Genomic DNA, 17,324 nt, shown 5'->3' with positions numbered 1-17,324 from the left:
TCGGCCCATGCCTTGATAGAGCCGGGCTCCAGTTTGCGGAACCATTCAAAGGCCACCCCCTTGAGGGTACCTATGAATAGTCGAGTGAGAATGGCGTCGTTCCCGGTGAGGAATCCGGTCTGCGCCATGAAATAGTAGATGTGCTGCGAGGGTGATCCCTTGCCATCAAACTGTACCAAGCTGATTGGCTTGAATTTCGCTGGGTATGGGACCGTGTCCCATTCGATAGGGTAGGGACGTACCACCCCCAGCTTGTTCATATTTTGCTGAAGCTTCAGCGCGTTTAGCTGGTCCTGGAACTCGTCGAATCTTTTGTCACGGGTGCTATCCGCGGCGTGTGACGTTCCTATCAATGTTTTGGAGGAGTAATCGGACTGTCGATCATCCTCCGTCTCAGCCGCTGGACGGTGAGGAGGTACCCATTCCTTATCCCTGGTTTGCCGGGGTAAGGGACGTTGGGCCCTCTTCTTCTTCTTTTTCTTATTTAGCAGTTGTTCCATCATTTCTCTTAGGGAGTCGATGGTCGCCTGCTGTTCTTCCAGCTTTTGGGCCATTGTCTGCTCGGTATCGAGTCCGGTCATGTGCACTCTCGCTTGCGCGTCTTGACTTGAGCGCGAGGTCTGAGATGTGGCCGCTGCCGAATGAACCTCGTCTTTGCCGCGGGAGGGAGGTACTAGGGTGGAATAGTCAAACCCAATACTTACCCCCCTGCGATTACGGGTTCGCTGGAATATGCCTTCCTACCGGCGTCGAGCAAACCGGGTGTTAGGTCTTAAGGCGGAGTCCGAGTCTGGCGAGTCGGAGAGTACCGCCTTCCCCTTATCCGTCATGTTGACTGTGGCGGATGAGAGCTCCAGGTCGTCAGCAGCGCGTCTTTTCTGGTGACGGCGCCTTCGACGGGAAGGCCTTGGTCGAGAGGACTGTTGAGAAAGCCTCTCAAACACCGAAGGTTTCGTCGTTCCAACGCATTGGCAGTCGGCGAGGATAGTGTGGATGAGTCTCTCGCAATGACACTGAGGATTCGCCTCGTGAATAGTGCGTTTGCGAGTCAAGAATTCTCTGAGGTCTTCTACGGGTGGTTGGTGACAACCCCCAGCCTCAGAAGAGTCGCTCTGGTGAGTCGACGAGAGATTTTTGGGCGCTCTCTCTGGCGCGCGTTGGGTGGAATGTTTTGGTGCTGGGCGATCTCGCCTTGACTGGCGAGTCTTCGCGTTTGAGCGAACTCCAGTACGTGGGCGAGTTTCGACCCCCTCTCTACCTTTACGTTTATCCGCCAAATGATTATGGCGAGGCTCGCCAGCCTTCGAGTATTCGCCTACTTGGGTAGGCTCGTACGCTCGGTGTGGTTTATTCGCATCAGGGATATGACCTGAGAAGCGAAGTCCTCCTGAGCGGATGGGTCTGCCGTCCTCGGTTGGCGCTCCTGATTTGGAGGGCCTTCCGAGGTCGGGCAGTTTGCCTTCCCGTCTAGCGTTTCTTGGGCCTGTATGATGGTTCAGGCCATTATGAGAAATGGAGGTTTGGACCTCCTGTCTGACGGGTGTTTGTCGTCGCTGTTGGTTAGCTCTCCCAGCGGGGAGAACGTCACCGTGGGTTGTGGCATTGCGGTTTATGCCGGAGTGAACCGGCACTCCCTCCGAGGCAGGTGTCTGTACGGACCGCTTGGCGATCCATCTGGCAGACCCTTGCCTCTTGCGCTCGATCTCTGGCTTGGCCTTGATCGATCGCGAGGGAGTGGGCTCCTCCGATGAGACTCGGTTGGAACCCTCGGGTGCGGAGGCTTTGACCGTCTGAGGTCGGCCTCGGCGCACAGCTCTGTGGCGCTTGCGGGACGCGTTGCCACCCGAGGAGGAGGAGGACAAGTATTCTTCGTACTTGGCCTGGTCGAACTCGATTTCGAGGGACTCTACTGTCGTCCCGATAGTAACCTCATCAAACTGAGCCACCACCATTTCACTCGATGAAGTAGAAGCTCAACTCGAGGGAGTTCGGGTTTGCTTAGTTCGTCGGCGATCGGAGCTCGGAACTAAACAGTGATGCTGCAATGCAAAGGTTATGCAGAGAGCTTGGTCTCAACTCTTTTCTCTCAGTTTGCGACCTCCCCTCCAGTGTGCTAGAAGGGGCTTTTAAATGAAAGAAGGACAGCTTGACCCCTCCTTGAATTGTGGGATGTGACCACATCTTCTTCAGAGACGTCTAGCTGCTCTTCGATACCATGAATGGTCATTCCAGGGATTGTGCTTTATGTCCTGTCACCTACGATGGGAAGGCCCATTCTTGTATATAAGGCAACGGCCGTCTGTTATCCGAGTGGACCTGACCGGCATTAATGAACCGCATTTATGAGTTCGCAGATCGATGAAGTGTCTGCCCGATCACTCGTACTGTGCGTGACGCTTTCTCCTTTCCGGTTAGGAGAGGCGGCGAAGTAGGTGCACAGTACTCGAGTGGGTCTAGCCAACTTCCTGAGTGCTGGCGGATCTAGCTCTCGACTCAGACAGCCGAGGTGAGCCGCATTTATGAATGCTCAGGTTGACTCGACACCTGTCCAGTCCTTCGCGCTGTGCATACTGCGAGCGGCCGTTTGACGGTCTTGGGGTACTGTGCTCTCTCTCCCCTCGGGTCGAGAGGGATGGGAAAGTCCAACTCAGCACGTAGGGTAGCGGATACCCAGCTGTACTGATGGTCTTGGGGTTTGCTGGCGGATTCGACTCTGGACTCGGGCAGGCGAGTTGAGTGAAAGGCGAACTTCCGCCATCCTGATCGATCTTAACTCGTGCTGGCGAGCCGCGCCAAAGAACCGAGCGTGCGAGCTCTTCTCGCAGGCGAATTTCCTGTAAACCTATAGAGGTATTTTTTTACCGTCTACAGCACCATTGCCGATTCGCACGCTAAAGGAAGAACATCTCATATTAGCTGAATGTGCGAGGGTACTGTCACAGTACATAGTTGACCTTTTATCTGTAGAGTATTTGTCTCTTTGTCATGTTTTAGTAATTGTATTCATTTCCCAAACTAAATCAAATGCCAAGACATAGCAAACTAAATTAATTGATTAATTATTAATTAAAGTTAGTTATCTTTCTCATCTTCTCAAGAACGTGAGAAATTCTTAGGCTAAAATCTCTCTTTCCATTTCTTCATAACGAGTCTTTTTTTTCTTTTATAAAAAGAGACCCTATGAGGAGAAAAAACACAGAAAAAAGAAAATTGTTCCTTTCTCTTCTTCTTCTTCTTCTTCCTCCCTCAAATATTTGTTATAGTTTTCCTGCTGCTTACTCAAGGGTCTTCATCCCCAACATGGTCCTGCACACTAGGATTCTAGTAAAAAAGGGCTTATAAACTAAAGCTAAATTGTCATATTCATCCCTAAGCATAAAAACATACATGTAATGCCCGTCGAGATTCACCAACAGCGAGGAAATTATTCCGACCAGCACTGCTATTGTTTGCAATGGCTGCTTCTAATCTTTTATGAATGCCAAGTTGCGTAGATAATTGATCTTGTTTATAACTGGAGCTGATTGCGTAGACGGAGGTGCAGGACTTCATCTCCAACATATGCCTTGGCCTTCATTTCTCCGCTACTCTTGTCATCATAACATCTACATAAATATCAACACAAGAACCTATGTATATAGGTATGGACATAAACAGAGAAAGAAGGGTACTCACCATTTGTCCATTTTGGCAGTGACCACCAACCGTGGGAGGGGGGAATGAGCAATTTAAGGATATAAATTCATCTATTATGGTCAGACCATGAATACTATTACTAAAACATCACAAAGAGACAAGTACTCTACTACAGATAAAAGGTGTACCGTGTACCATTGCCGATTCGCATGCTACAGGAAGAACAGTCACACACCAAAAACATCTCATATTAGCTGAATGTGTGAGGGTACTACTATAGTCTATATATGGTCACTCAAAATAATTCTTCAAATAGTGCTCTCCCAAAAGATTACTTATCCTAAAACTTTTCTTGTTAACTAAATGCGGGAAATGCATGTTCATAATTTCTTCTGGCGTCCCCAAAGAATCAATCATAAGTTAATCATAATAAATCAAGTCTATAAAGCTCTGTGTAGTTGAGACATATCTCAGGGATTACCTGATCTGAGTTTTGTGCTTTTCGTTTCACATTGGTTAATGAAAATTCCTCATTTAAACCACACCCCCCCTCAAAAAAAAAGGTTCTTAAAAAAGCATAGTGCAAAGTACAAATACATTGCTTCTAATTCTCAGGGAGATATGTATGAATTGGTGGTAGATACCAATATCTACCTACAAGCAAATCTCGTTTAGCAGAACAAATTAGGAAACAAAACATTTCATATCTTAATTGTAAAACAACAAAAAACTTCAGTTTAAGCTCCATATCCAAGATGCTTACACATTTAGATGCCCAATATGAATACAAAAGTAACCACATAAACTTAAGCAATCTGACATGAAGGAAAAATTGGTCCAGGATCATAGATAAAGACATGTGGTACAAAGTTTAAAAAATAAAGAAGGGCAACAAAAATTACGTACAATACTGAGGCAAGCGAACAACTTTAGCCGTGTCACCATGTAAATAATTTCCAGTACCACACCTCTGAAGGATATTGTTTCATCCATCAGATGCAAAGAGAAAGAAGTAAAATCCCCCAGTTAAAATTATCATATTCAGGTTGGCTATCACATCTGATAGTAGACGTTCTCATTTTCCTATTTGGAACCCGGAAAAACATTTAGACTCATGCTGGTATCTATTTATCAGATTTAATTCAAAAGGAGATGAAATGCACATAGATTATCGCAATTTCGCTGCATTTGTGGTTTGGTAAGAAGCCCGTATAAGAAATTACTTTTTATTAGCGAGCTTGAGATGAGCTGCAAATTTATATCGATTTATCAACGAAACGTACGCCAAGACATAATATAAAAAGGAGATTATTAACCAATTGGCGATCAAGCTTCTCCAAGATTCACCAGACTCACTACCACAGATCTACAAATCATTCAAAATTACTGATACTAATTCTCAGGTCGTGTTCAATTACTAAACATACTACTATACAGGGCAACAGAAAAGTATCCAAATGGGTGGTCTTAGTATCTCCGTATTTTGTGCATGTATAAATATGTAGATGTACATAGTACTAGATATAGGTTCACAATGACCAGTAACATTCTAAATAGCATGCCAAATTGGAATATGATCAGGAGCTCAAACAAATTATAATTTAGCATGCTTCATTCCAAGTTAGATCAATGTGGATAAATGGATGGAAAGAAGTTACGTGTCCATGGTTGAAAGCCTTCCATTTTAATTCAGCTTTATAATCGTTGTATTTGCGACCAATTTTGTGGGAGCACCATATTATTAACGTCATGGGTTTCCGGAATGTCAAACTTGCTCTGAAAACATAAGATTCAAATGAAAAAGGAGCCGATAAGTAACAAGTTGTAATGAGTGGTGAATAATAAATGGGCACATATATTGCATCTTAAAAATGTAGCACATATTTGCATCTTCAAAAAATATATCAAAATTTTACCCGAGAATTAAGACAACAAGGTCAGACTTGAATTGGGCAATGACTTTTGTCATTCCATGAGTGATCGCCCATTAGACAATAGCTTTTCTTTCTAGCCAAATCACCTCAAAACCTATTGCCTACGTCTCCTGGTTGCTTTTGTGCTTTAAGAGGTAATACAATCTTATCATTATCCTTTAAGCCCCATACATCTGTTCTAGATATCCTTCTTTTCTTTGTGGAGAGGGGAGGCTTGGCGCAACGGTAAGGTTGATGCCTTGTGACCTCAAGGTCATGGGTTCGAATCTCGGAGACAGCCTCTCCGCAAAGCAGGGGTCAGGCTACATACATTTGACCCTCCTCAGAGCCCCCAATGGTGGGAGCCTCATGCACTGGGCACCCCTTTTTACATACTTTGCACAATGTTCTACACAATGGTATATGCTAAAGATGAATATTGAAGAAAGGGGCAATCTAGACAATCTAATTTCTGAAAAAGCCTAGACACAAGAAATAAACCACATATGAAATCTCCAGTTGATATCAGAGAAAACAAATGATACAGAGCGCATTATGGATCATAACTCACATTACTTCTATTAGTGATAGTTACATTAACCAAATCAGAAGTTGCAACACATTATGGATCATAACTCACATTACTTCTATTAGTGATAGTTACATTAACCAAATCAGAAGTTGCAACAAATTCATTTACCAAAAGTTAAAAGGAGATAATATTAAGTGGAAAACTACATCTTAAAAGTATAATACCATGCAATATGCATAGTTACAATCTGAAAATAGAAGTAGAGAGCAACAGAGACAATTGGTCCCAGATACTGAATTATTTTAAAGTGTGCTATGTTTGGTTAAAGATGCTACAACGATGAGAAGATCTGAATACATGTAAGGATTCAGTAATGGTGGTTGGTGGGAAGTATGGCTTTTCAAATTAATAAACTCGATACTAAAATTGTATGCAACAGCTGCAAGTTTTGCTTGATTTGCATATTCATTCAGACTTAAAAGTAGAATGACAGAGAGTTAAGCTATTCTTCATGAACTTCTATTGTAACTGCATTATATATTCTTTTTCTGTAAAATTAACATATTATTTATTCATAGAAAAAAATCATTGCCAAATCTCAAGCCATATGCATAAGCATAAAGAAGTTTAAAGCATTGGGTTATCAGTATGCATCTTGTATGTCTGTGAGAAGGCTGCTTTTTTCGGTGTTACATATTTCAAGGGTTAACTACAGATGGAGGAAGTGTATTGGCAGAAAGGTAACCCGTCATTCTGTTTTTGGTAGTGGTTCTTTTTTAAATTTGTGCCGAGCTCATGACAGTTTGAGACACTTCATTGGAGAGGAGACATTAGGGCAACGAGGTGAGATGATAGTTTTGATGGATCGTTCCTTACTGGAGGAGGATCGACGTTTGATGTCGAGCATTGGTTTTGGTGTTCGGGCTTCGACATATTTGGATCATCCTAGTCATAGGTTGCCGACTGCTGCGTGTGGAGATTTTGGATCTGGTGGAGCTGCTTCAGATTTTAGGTTGCGTCGGATGTTTGGTTGCCCAGCATTTGGTCACATCGAGGATGTGAGATTTGATCCGATTGCACATTTGGGATTTAGAGGCTCGATTATCAGTTGGGAGACTCTGATTTTGTTTTGAGCAGGTATTTCACATTTGACTCTCGGCAGGTGGAGAGTGTTGATCAGAACTTTAGGATATCGCAGCGGGTGGAGGGTGATGTTACTCCACGTTGGGTGGAGATTACTCCACATACTCCAGATCATATTGCATTATTTGGGATTCCAACTGAGGTGACACAGTTTAGGGATCATTTAGATTTGGATGCAGATGATGAGTTGGTTGATTCGAGTGTAGCTGGTGGACATAATTTTAATTTGGATATGGTCGTTGGTTCATCTCTGGTGAAGGTGCTTAGTTTGTTTCATTTTGGGGCCATTGGGAGAGCTATCAGTTGCAGATTCGTTGGTGATGTTGGAGAAGGGTTGCGAACTCTTCTATTTGATTGAGGACCTTTGGAGGCCATTGAGTGAACTACGTGAAGGCTTGATTCCTTGGACAAGAGGATACGTAGACAGTCATTTATGATGCAGCCGGTTTGGTGAGTAGATACCGATGTTTGGAGGTGATCACATTCTTATTTGGGTCTTGACTGTAGTGGATTGAGTCCGTTATCGTGGTTTTGTTCCATTTCGTACTGGACGCAACAAGTGGGATGTTTGATTGGTATTAGTGTCGGCTCAGTTTTGGGAAAACTTCGTCGAGGTGGAGATTTATGGAGAATTTAGATTTTGGTTTAGATTTTACAGATTTTGTGTCATAAGTCGACTCATGCACATGCATAGGTCAACTTATGGTAAGTCGACTTGTGTCTGTCCACGAGTCGACTTACGATCTGTTCTCCAGTTGGTGTTTTTCGCTCTGCCAAGTCGACTTATGGCCCCTGTTAAGTCAACTTGTGTTAGGTTTTCTGCACAGTTTGAGTTCCTATTTGGATTCTGTTTGGGTTTCTGTTTTGATATAAATAGGAACATGATTTTGAGGGTTTGATAGGCTTGAATTGGAGATATTTGGAGCACAGAAAAGTGGTATTTTCTGAGCTATTGGTTATGATTTTGTTTGAAGAGAATTAGAGATTTGTTGGTGAGATTAATTAGTGAGTTCGAGTGATTTGTAATATTAGTTTGTACTCTTCTTCTCTATTAGTGAAAAACCCATCCCTTTCTTGTCCCATGGATGTAGGCAACTTGCCGAACCACGTCAAAATTGGTTGTTTGTGTTTGTGGCATTACTTTGGTTTGTTTGGCATTCTCTCGGCGTTTGTTTTGGTTCCTCAAAGCACATCGGTTTTGGCTTCCGCACAACAAGTGGTATCAGATCACACAACATACACAATGGTCAAAATTAGTCTATTATAGCTCATGAAAACGTGAACTTAATAAGCCCATGTGAAATTATTTGCCAATGTGTCTAAATGACTAGAAATAACAAAAATTTTTAGTTAATAGCTCATAAAATTGTGAATTTTGTCATCCATGAAATTATTTACTAATAGATTGAAATGATAAAAAATGACAAAAAAGTATGGATTAAAGCTTATGAAATAGTGAATATTGGTCTCTGCGATATTAATTGCCAATGAGTCGAAATAAAAATGGCCACAAATCACGAGTACTCATGAAATCTTGAAATTTGGATTCTACAAAATTATTTACTGATAGGTTGAAATGATTAAAAATGACAGAAAATTATGAGTTATAACTCACAAAATTATAAATTTTGGACTTTGCAAAATTATTTGCCAACAATTGAAATGACTAAAATGGGATAAAAATTATAGGTTATAGCTCATAAAATATTAAATTTTACGCTCTGCGAATTTGTTTGCCAATGGGTCAAAACGATTAAGAATGGATTGTGAGTTTTAGCTTGCGAATTGTGAGTTTGACCACCGCAAAAGTAGTTGACAACAGGTTGAAACAATTAAAAATGACCCAAATTACTACATTATAACTCACGAAGTCAACAATTTAGGCCATCACAAAAATATTTGATGACTTTGAAATGACTAAAATAACCAAAAATAGAGGGTTAGGGGTCTTAAAATCTTAAATTCTAGTCTATACAAAATTACTTAACCATAGTTTGAAATAATTAAAAAATAACTAGAAATCATGGGTTATAGCTCATGAAATTGTAAATTTTAACCATTGTAAAACTACTTAACAACGAGTCGAAACAACTAAACATAGTTTAAAAATTGAGAGTTATAGCTTATGAAATCTTTGATGTTTCCCTCCGTGAAATTATTTGATGCCAGGTCAAAACAGTAAAATATCGTGAGCTATAGCTCAAGAAATCTTGAATTTTTACCTCCACAAAATTATTTGTCAACGGGTCGAAAAGGCTAAAAATGTCCAAAAATCATGTATTTAGCTCATGAAATCATGATATTTGGACTCTATACAATTATTAGCTAATGGGTTAAAATGGCTAAAAATAGCCAAAAATTATGCATTATTACTCATGAAATCATGAAGTTTGATCTCTATGAAATTTTTTATCAACCGATAGAAATGACTAAAAATGGCCAAACATCATAGGTTATAGTTGATGAAATTGTAACTTTTAGTCTTTGTAAATGTTGATGCATGGAATCACACAGTCAATGAGGGTCTTCCACTGATGACGAAGGACTGGAGGATGAAAGATGGGGCCGGCTCCTCCTCCGACTTCATGCTTGACCCTAAGCGTTCGGGGTGGACTGATATCCAGCACATCCAAGAAACTCAGGAGTACGGGGCTAGTTTTCCCCGTGGTACCTCCGACGATCAAGTCAGCTAGTGGGCTTGAGGGAGGTTTTTTGGAAGGTTCCTGGTCATTGAGGTCCTTGTAGGGGTTTCCTCTTCTAGAATTATTAAGGAATGGAATAAAATTCAGGGTTTTTAGAAGATGCAGAGATCCAACCTCCCCTTCTTACCTTCCTTACCTCCTTTTATAGACCCTTCTTTGCCTTGGGAAGTCTGACCATCAGCTTTTGTTGCGCAGGAGGTGGCTTGAAAGGTGATCAGGAAGGCTGGTGAGTCATCCTTCTCCCTCTAGGTGTCGTCTGGCGACTGGAGGGGAAGTCGTTCTGAATCAGGGAGCTGTCTTGGATTTGATAGGTGCGGAGTGGTCAGGAGATAGGCCATCTACTTCGTCGTTCTTCCTTTTCCAGATGGCGACTGGTAATTGGAGGGGAATTCATTCGAGGCTAGGAATACATTTATGGCGATCTCTGGGATGCGACTTGTGAGTAGAATAAGCGGCTTGTGCAGGCGATTTTTGTCAGAGCGCGGATCTTGATCGGACTGGTCAATGCTGTAGCGTCAAGTGACATCTGAAGTGGATGGGGCAGGATCTTATCTCTTTAGCAAAGGCGGGTTGGATTTCGAGCCGTCCTTTGTAATTGGCCAACTCGGTGGTCGAATGAGCTTTGAGTCAAGTGTATGACCGAGACATCTATTTGAGGAGTCGCTTTAATTACAGGGGATCGACTAGTCCCGTATTTCGAGTCGGTCATGATGACTCTTGGTCGAAAGATGACTCATCGATTTGACTGGTTGGCAAATTTTGATCTGTGCCGGGCTTTGGGGCTTCTAGGCTAATGCCGACCATGGCTTCTCTGGCCTTTGTAGACAATCCTTCGACATCTTTGTCTTTAAGTGGTAAATTACCATAACAGTAAATATTTACAAATAGATTGAGACCACTTAAAATGGCCAAAAAATAAGACGAACCCTGAAATCGTGAATTTGGCCTCCATGAAATTATTTACTAATGGGTCAAAACTACTAAAAAAGGCTAAAAATCATGGATTCCAACTTGTGAAAACATGAATTTTCATCTCTTTAAAATTATCTGAAAATTAGTCAAAAGGACTAAAAATGATAAACATTTTTGGTCTAAACCATAAATTTCGGTCTCTGTGAAATTATTTAACAACGGGTAAAAACAAATAAACATAGCTATCATGGATTATATGAAATTATTTAACAACGGGTAAAAACAAATAAACATAGCTATCATGGATTATAACTCATAAAATCTTTGATTTTGGCTTACATAAAATAAGTCAAATAGCTATCATGGATTATAACTCATAAAATCTTTGATTTTGGCTTACATAAAATAAGTCAAAACAGATCAGAATGACTAAAAATAGCCAAAAATCATGGTAATAGCCCATATAATCGCGAATTTTAGCATCCGTAAAATTATTTGAAATAACTAAAAATGATAAAAAAAATTATGGGGTATAGTTCATAGCCTCCATGAAATTATTTGCCAATGAGTAGAAACAACTAGAAACAACCAAAAACTGTGGGTTATAGCTAATAAAATTGTGAATCTTGGACTATATAAATTATTTGTCAATGGGAAAAATGACTAAAATGCTTGAAAAGCGTGGGTTATTGCTCATAAAATCATGAAGTTTGGACTCTGTGAAATTATTTGCTAGTCAGTAGAAATGGCTAAAAATAGTTTAAAAAATTCCTTGGTTTAGCTCACAAAATCATGGATTTGAACTGCCACGCCTCGCTTCCCAAATACACGGGAATCAGAACGTGAATAAGCCCGTGACGTATTAGATTGAGGAGAAATAAGTACTAGACCATTTCTACTCAATCTAATACGCTAAGCGTTAAGCAATATAAAGCGAAGGCAAAGGTCCCCGATCAAAGTAGCGAGAATATAATAACAACTCAGAACCAAAAGATACATATCATAACTGAAATAATCATCCAGATATAATATTCAGGTCAAACATGCCCTTATACAAAACTATCTGAATGAAATACTAGAAAAATATAAAAATACATCAATCAGGCGGAAATGGAAAGCACTGCAAAAGTAAACTAGGGTCTTCAACTAATTAACTAAAAGGGGTAACTAAGCTTTGACTTGTTCTTCTACTCCGTCTGCAAAGCCTTCCTGCGGAGGATCCTCTGGCTCCTGTACCACTCTGAACTGTAGCCGTCCGTCCTCTAAGTCTGACGTACATCCTGAGAGAAAAGGAGTACATCAGCGTGCATGACACACGACAAGATCCCACAAGGAAGAATAGAAACGGTCGATCGACCAATACAAAAATAGTAATAATAATAATAGAAGCATACTACTGGAATACTAATAATCTAAATATAATCTATCACTAGAATATAATAATCAGAAGAATCAAGAAAATCAACCAAGTAACATGTCGATCATGCAGCTAGCGATCAGAATAATCATCCAAGAGCAAGGTCAGACAACTAGATGGAATTAATACTTAAAAAATATACAACTCAAGATGTAGTACGTCGAGCAAAATAATCCAAACAGGGAAACCCCTATGTATATACCATATGTCTCAAATTGTAGATAATTAAATATTAATCCCGATCTATGTATGAAAAGAAATACAGATGGTCTACATCTCACAAGAATCCATATTCATCCAAGTGACAAAGTCATGTAACTAGCCATTCTATAACAACTCACCGGTCTACATCTTAACAAAACTAACAAAGTCCACCATAAAACACGCAAGCATATTATTTGTTTTACATGTTATTTGAATTAGGGAAGAATATCTTCATGTATATAATCGGGTCCCCGTAAACCTATCTGGGGGCCGCCTTCAAGTTACGTATTGGCCCTCTGGCCCATGTATATAAAACTCACGATATCACGATAACGATAACAGGAAAGCGGATATGCCCGTTTATATACATGCTATATTCTTCGTCCAATTCCCCTTTATAACCCCATGTTGTTAAATTAATTAAGTAAATGTACATGAAATATCATGCACTAGCCACATAGTTACCGTGGAACGACTTCTGTAAAACTATAAAAATAACCGTGACCCATAACACGTCCGATCAAGAGTGCATCGTCTAGTCAATGCTATAATAGTAATAGTCAAGGAAACCTCATACCGGGATATCGATATCAAGGGAACTCAGGACTCCTCACATCGGGATATCGATGTCGAATGAGTATAGCCAAGCTTTGAAGAACGCTTATAAATCATACTTTTAACATGAGTCGTCTTCATGTACAGTCTCTCCTTTTGGATAACAACTAAGTGATAAAACAACAAGCTTCCACACAGCCATTCATGTAAAACAATCTCATGCGTGTAATCACAATATACACTACAACTAATCATATCACAGTATCGAACAAGTTAAATACTATGTATATAAATAGAGTGTCAAAATGTCGGTATCATTGTAATATGTGATAAACACAAGTAACATTCACATGTATAATATAATAAAATCTTTTAAAATATCTATTATTATAATAACACAAATAATCCTTTTAAACTAATCTTTTTAAAAAATCATTAATTTATTATTTCAAAATAATCCTTTACAAAAAAAATAAAATCCTTAAATTATTTCTCATAATAATTATTCAAAAATAATCTTTTTCCAAATCAATTCTTTTTAAGAATTGTTTCTCATTATATCAATAACTAATCTTTAAAAACCATAAACTTATTTATTTAAAATAAATATTTTTACAAACTAATTTCTTTTAAAATTATAATACATCTAAAATAATTCTTTTCTCAAAATAATTTTTTTTTAAAAAATATTATAAACTCACCTAAAATGATTTCATTATCAAAATAAATTCTTTTAATTTATCATAATTATTCTGAAATACTATTTATCACATAATAATGATTTAAATCAATATTATTCTCCAAACAACTCACGCAAATAATTATATTACAAACTAATCCACACATATAATTAATAATTATTGAAATAACAAGGAGAGGTGGGATCTTGCGCACAATTAACAATCTAAAATTGTACGAAATAAATAACAAGAGCGAGGATGTTGCCTACGAGGCTAATGGCCTGATGACAAGCAGTGGTGCCACTACGGATGCGGTATGATGAATCTGAAGCGGCGGGGGTTACCGCTGTTTCGGCAATGCGTGCAACGGGTCGGGGAGGTGACAGCTGCTAGGGGAGGCGCGACTGTTGGAGGAAGAGAGGAGGTAGCGGAGGGACTGGTTCGAGTGGTGAGGCTACTCGGAGTTGGGGACGGCTCGGCGGGGAAACAGGGTAGCGAGGAGGCCGAGTCTGAAGGTTGTTTGAGGGCTGCTCAGTGGAGCTCGGTCAGAGCTCGGGGCGGTGAGCTTGGGATGGGGAGTGGCGGCGCGGGTCTATAGCACGGAGCTGGCGAGCTTGGCTTGGCGGAGCTCAGGTGGAAGGAGCTCGTGCGGTGGTTTAGGCTAGTGGCAGTGATGGAAGCTAGAGAGGGGCAAAGGAAATGGCGGTGGTGAAGGCAGAGGGCGTTGGTAGTGAGCTCGTCGGAGGGAGCTGAAGTTCAGATGTTGGAGTGATGGTGATGGCGTGGTCGTCGAGCTCGACGTGGACGATGAGCTCGACGGTGAGGGAGGTGTTGGAAATAATAGCTGTTTAGACAAAGATTAACACGAATTAAGTTTTAAATAGTTGATTATTAAATCAGATAATATCAAACAAATATTATAACTCAGAAATGAAACTGAATCAAATGGAAATAAATAAAAGTTAGAAATACAGCCTGATGGTCGAGGCGTGCAAGGTACTGTCCCAAGAATCTAATTGCCCCCTCTTGTACAGGGCTATGCGGTAAAAGTTCTCGGAGATACAACGACCCTCGGTCAGGCGACCTCCTTCTCGTCGGCACGAGCTTCAAGAAGATTTTACGAATTCTTCATGACTTTCAGGGAACCAGCAAAGAACAGTAGCAAAATTCGAAAGGAATAGAACAGAAAATAGAAGAGAACTGTTGTTTGTTTTTTCACACTGTCTTAAACCTCGCAGATACACGGCTTTATAGAGGTTGTTGATAATCAGATTTTTATTACAATTACAATTTTATGCCCTCATTATCTATTTTACATGAATAAATATACCATAAATAATTGTTGTTAGCTTAGTTTGCACATAAATCCTCATTATCTATTTTACATGAATAAATATACCATAAATAATTGTTGTTAGCTTAGTTTGCACATAAATGAATGAAAATATAAATAAATATTATTAAATGTAAAAACCCCTCAAAATCTCTTTTCTCTATTTTGCAGCATTTTAGAAGCCCATGAAGCAAAAGCTCAAAGAAGAAAATGATTGAAGAGTTGGAAGCCCAAAGTGCATGAAGCCCATCAAGCAAATGATGGCCCAAAAGAAAAAAAGAAAAAAAAGAGAAATGAAGCAAATCCTTAATCCCACGTCTCCAGCACATCATGTTATAATGCACATTATATTGAAGCAAAAGCCTATAAAATCAATGCTATGAAGGCCCATAAAGCCAAAAGGAAGCCCATAACCCAACACACCAAGAGTTTGAAATGGCAGCATATGAATTGTGAAAATAAATGAAGCAAGGCCCAAAGCCCATCAAAAAAAAAAAAAAGATTACGCCAAGTGGATCGGACCTGCTGCAGATTAAGAGTTTTCATTTTTTTTGAAAATCACATGTGAGTGTATTTGGGCCTCCTACGTTGGGCTAGAGAAGAACAAAAAGCAAACATGGAAATTCCAACCTATTTCTTCACTAACAAATTTAAAGGTGGAGATTGCTTTGCTTGGGGCTCAAGACAAATCCAATGGCTTATATTCATTGATGATTACTATAAATAGGGGTAGAAAGTGAGGGGTTAGAGGTGTGAAAATTTTTATAACTCCTTTTGGAGAGGATGGCTACTCTTAATTAAGAAAGCCTTCCAAAATTGTAACTTTTTGTTGTAATTAATAATAATAATTTTTTTCACCACTTTAAATTTTTCTCTTTTTCTCTTTGTTGGATGATGAAGATGAAGAATTATTTGAAGGTTTGCATTTCTCTTTTATTTTTTTATTGCTTATTAGTTTAGATTTATTTCTATGCTTGTAGTTAGATTTTATTTTCTTGTTAAATAGCCAAGAGGCTAGAACCCTCTTGCCTTAGATTTATTTTATGCTTATAGAGTAGATTTATTTTCTTGCATTTAATTCTTGTAATTTATTTTGTAGTTAGATTTTAATTTCTTACACTATTCACCTTGAGGCTAGAACCCTCTTGGATTTAGTTTTTCTTTTTGTTTATTTTTATTTTATTTGATTCACCTTTAGGCTAGAACCCTCTAGGGAATCACCCTTTTTTAAGAAGTGGGTTCAATTTTAGATTACCCATATCTATAATTGAATTCACCATCTTTAATTTCTTGCATTTTCTTTTATTCTAGAATTTTATTCTTCATTTTTCTCTTGATTTTATTCATTTTTCCTTCTCACCTTATCGATCATACTCATTCTTTTTCACATCCACTCTCACTTACAGTTTTCACCTATTTACACACCATTTTTACTCTTTCAATCTCTTCACAATCACATTCACTCATCAATCTTATTTGTCACGCACACAACATAAGAACCGATTTTATATTTTCTCCTACAAAACACCTTTCTCATGAGATCGATATCTTTATACTATAACTTGACACAGTTGTGCACTTGCAACCTTTTTGGTACATGGTTATGCCGCATCAAGTTTTTAGCGCCGTTGCCCGTGAAGGTGCTTAAGTAGGTTTTAATTTTTTTGGTTCTTTAACTTGTGTGTTTTTTGTGAAAGAACTATTTGAAGATTAAGATCAATAATTGGAGATTGAGGAATTGGAGATTCGCTTGTGATAAGTCTTCTTCCTTATATTTTCAATTCCATACCTTTAGTTAGCTCTTCACAATTAGAGACAATTAGGACTTAAAAACAAAAAAAAGATTTTATTTCTGTTGACCATAATAAAATTCACCCTCCACTTTGACAGTTACTAACAAGATAATAAATTCAAACAAATTCCCCCTTCTCATTTGTTTGATTGTTAACCCTAATTAAAAAAAAGATTTTCTCTTTTCCATCCTTTTTAGTTGCTTTTAATTCATAGGGTTGCATTTCATATTGTTAGTAGAAATTCACCAAGTGATTTGAGCATCTTGATTTGGCACACACTTAAAAATATTTTTAAGGGCAAAACCCCATAATCAAGATAATGTGAGGGATTTCATCACCCTTTTCTTAGCCCAAAAATTACTAATTCCTCACTACACCACCCAAGCCTAATAAAACTCATTAGACGTTGGCCCCTAAGGATTCGTGCTCAATAAGGAACAAAGAATCCTTAAGTGAACCGGTTTAAGTTTTTTTGGATTAGTTGGTGTCTAAGGTAATGTTTAG

Source organism: Asparagus officinalis, chromosome 2, assembly GCF_001876935.1.
Source record: "Asparagus officinalis chromosome 2, Aspof.V1, whole genome shotgun sequence".
Taxonomy (NCBI): domain Eukaryota; kingdom Viridiplantae; phylum Streptophyta; class Magnoliopsida; order Asparagales; family Asparagaceae; genus Asparagus; species Asparagus officinalis.
Note: the sequence above shows the minus strand (reverse complement) of the source record.